This window comes from Lonchura striata, chromosome 1 (genome assembly GCF_046129695.1).
Source record: "Lonchura striata isolate bLonStr1 chromosome 1, bLonStr1.mat, whole genome shotgun sequence".
Classification (NCBI taxonomy): Eukaryota; Metazoa; Chordata; class Aves; order Passeriformes; family Estrildidae; genus Lonchura; species Lonchura striata.
In genome coordinates this window covers 17,937,685-17,941,198 of record NC_134603.1, presented here as the reverse complement: position 1 = coordinate 17,941,198, position 3,514 = coordinate 17,937,685, and the positions used below count along the sequence as shown (strand labels likewise).

The 3,514-nt window shown below is 42.4% G+C and overlaps 1 long non-coding RNA gene across 1 annotated transcript; it reads left to right on the top strand.

Moving 5' to 3' along the window:
- Positions 1-1,934: 1,934 nt before the first annotated feature.
- Positions 1,935-3,178, top strand: LOC144246797 (uncharacterized). Its single transcript, XR_013340506.1, has 2 exons — positions 1,935-2,114; positions 2,539-3,178. It is a non-coding gene; the product is annotated as an uncharacterized LOC144246797 (long non-coding RNA).
- Positions 3,179-3,514: the final 336 nt, after the last annotated feature.

Below are 3,514 nucleotides of genomic sequence, written 5' to 3'. Positions count from 1 at the left end.
AGCTGTCAGTAATTCTGAGTGAAGTTGAAACAAATGTTCTCACTTAATTTAACAAGTTTCTGTGTAGTAACTGAAATCACCTGAAAAGGAACATTCTTTCACCTGATTGAATGTGAGGTCACAGTTAATCAGGATGCCTGGTGCACTTGGTGTTTCTTGAGGGTCAAAAAAGAGCAGCATAAGGTAAATACTTTTTAAAGCAGATCTTAGGAAGGGACAGTAACGGTGAAACTTCAGAGACCCATGGTACACTCCTCAAGCATCCAAAGCCCATCACATGCCTTCAATAAAGATCTAGTCATATGTCTTAAAAGTAGCATTCAGATATCTTCAGAGATACCTTATAGGTATCCTAAATAAGTTTTCACATGAAAAAGTGCAAGTAAATTGCAATCTCTGCAAGGGGTTCTGCTTGTGCAATCACAGCTGCTGAAGAGGTATCTAGGACTAGCTGACTGCCCTCATATTCTGTGGAGATCAATGGTAGCCACCAAGCTTAAACAGTCCTTAAAACAAGGTAATCTGCAAGCATTTACCTCCCTCTGTTGCCTTTAGTGGTAATTAATTAGGTGCCTTACTTTCCATAGCTAAGTGAAATGGAAGGATTAAATGCTAAAGTTTGATTTGATTTAAAATCTTTTGAAAATAATGGTCTTCAAATGTGCAGTGTCAGACAGCTTTAGCAATGTTACAAACATTATGTGTGATTAATCTTTAATCTATTCATCACATTCATTACCCTCCAGATTTCATCATGTGGAGGTTTTTTGTCCCACTAGACATGTGACTTCCTGAAGGACAGTCCTGTTTTGCTCTTGCTCTTCAAGAAAGCTTTGAATTGTAATTGCTCTGTTTTGTATCATATGAAATCAAATGAAAAATGAGGCTTCTGTATGATCCAGAATCAGAGTTTCACACCAATAGATGTGCTTTTTACTTGTACTTAAAATGCAGCTATAAGAACTATAGGTTGCTCCTAAGCAATACATCCAATTGTTTCTTTATTTTATGAAAACTTTTTCTTATGAAAATCTTTGACCAAATGCATAGCTTAAACCTTCTTGTTACAATAATTAAGTTAATTTCATTATTAGACATGTAGGCACACTTTTTTTCCTTCCTCTTTATGCTGTCTCCTACTTGTCAAGAATAGTATCAAACATGGGAGGAAATTACTAATCAAAATATATAGTTTGACTTATTTTATCCAACCTATAGTGAACATGTTCTTCAATGCCTTTTTCAGTTAGTTTCCATAGTTGCATCATGGCTACTGTTGTGAAACACAGGCATCTGTCAGGGAAATCAGTTTTATTTTAGGAAGGAAAATTCTGCTCGACGTTTTTCATGTGTCAGTGTGAAATTTCACTCATACAACAGCTACATTAAATTACTTTAATAACAGTGGCTATTTCAGTTTATTCTGGCTGGTGAGGGATGTCCAAGTTCCTGAGAACTATCACCAACATATTCCCATAGCAAAGCAATATCAGCTCTTATATCTAAACTTGAATTCATGAACTCTTAACATCTCTTGTTCAAGAGCATGTATTTTTGACTAATATATTTTGTATGTGTCATATGCTAAATGACACGGTGCTAGATTCTATACATATCCAAGGGTAGCTGAAGAAAACGAATCCCCTTAAAAATGCTTATTTTGCTTCAATCTGTATTTACATGACCTTTTCCATGCCAAGAAGTGTGTAAACTGTAGTTATGAGGCTGGAAAATACTTATCCATATTGCAAAGTCATATTTGGCATAATTGTTGGCAGTTTCATCAGGAAAAAACCTGAAGACAGTAGGTCAATCCCCAGAGCCCCTTCAAAGCAGTTAGCCTCAGTCTGTCCCTTGTTCTTCAGAATCTTTTCAGGGGCTGGGGACTCCATGAGTGTCGTGGTTTGACATGGAAAGAGAATTTTTCCGGAAGGAAGAGGTCAATTTAGATATTGACCAATTGAAGGTGAACACGCCTCTGAGAACACAGAGGGGTTGAAAGCAGAATTCCCAGGGGAACTCGCTCTCTTTGGTTCCGGTCAGCGTGCAGTGCAAACCTCCCCTGCCCAGCCACGAGCTGGGTGGGGGAGGGGAAGCCCCATGGCCTGAGAAAGGTAGGCCGAAGGCCCCAAGGGTGGTGAAAGGACTGGAACCGGGCTGGCCCCTGCAGATGGAAGGGTGGAAGAAATCTGGGATGTCTCCATTTCCCCCCCCAGAGTTCCTCTCCCGAGAGGGAGAGAGAAAGCCGCAAGGAAGGAGGAGCGGGGGGAGCTGCAAGGTGCCCAGTTGTGTGGGAGTTGCTGGATGTCCGGGCATCGAGCCATCCTGGGAGTTCGGACTTTTAACCCTTCCTTGAGAAATGAAAGCTTTGTGAATTTTCCTTTCCCCTCATCGAATTGAAAGAGAGGAAGAGGGACACCTTGGACCCTGGGATGGGATGTTGGGAGGAGGAATTCTGGATGGGAGGGGGACAAGGAGTGGCTTTTGGCTGGACTTTTCTGTGTTAGCCACAACCTGAACCAAATCTTCTCCTTCAAGAGGGACTGTGTTTTGGGAGGATGCCAGTGAGTCAAGAGACCTGCTTCAGCTGGGAAAAAGACAAAAGTGGAGTGAACAGAGAAAAGGTTAGGGGGTTTGTGGTGGCGCCCCCTTGCCCTGGAAAGGAAAGAGAAGAGAAGAAGATCTCTGTTCTTGAGCCCTCGGCCCCAGGGGAAGATGGGGGGGGACTGTGGTCCCAAACAATGAAAAACTGAACTGTTGTTTTCTCCCCTCTTGGCAGGGCATCCTTGAAAGGAAAAATCCTAAAGGCAGTCTGACCATCCATGCATTGGTGGTGAGAGCACTGTGCATGGAAAGGAGAAGGGTCACCATGGCAAACTTTTTCTCCGGGCGGTGCCATGTGTGACATGGAAACACAGGATGTGGAGCTGTGTTTCTTGGGGGGTCTGTGGCACAGGAGAGACTCTGTTCCCTCGATGGACTGAGTATTGATTGCTTGGACGGTGGAAACCTGATTGGGGTCCAGATTGTGTCTCACTGTGGTTTGTTGGAGTTGGGTGGTGGGGGGAGGAATGTTTTGCAAGGTTTTCATTTGGATCTTTGTGTGTTTTTTTTTTTCCCTTCTTTAGTTTTCTCTTTTCTTTTGTAGTAGTAGTTTAATAAAGTTTTTTTCCTGTTATTAAGCTTGGGCCTGCTTTGCTCTATTCTAGATTCCACTTCACAGCATTCAAGGTAGGGATCACATTTTCATGGGGGCACTGGCATTGTGCCAGCGTCAAACCATGACAATGAGGAAGGCAATGAGGAGGGAACTTTTCTCACCTCTTTCTCCTCTTGCAGGCAGGCACTCATGACAATATGTGCATAGTATTCATTCCCCTCCTGAAAAGAATTCAAGTATGAAACATAACAAGAACTTGAGACTTTTCCCTATTCTCACCAGACTTTCTTTTAACTAGGGTGGCTCAAACATCTTTCATTTGACACATGGGGAGCTTTCTGCCTATGACAGTTT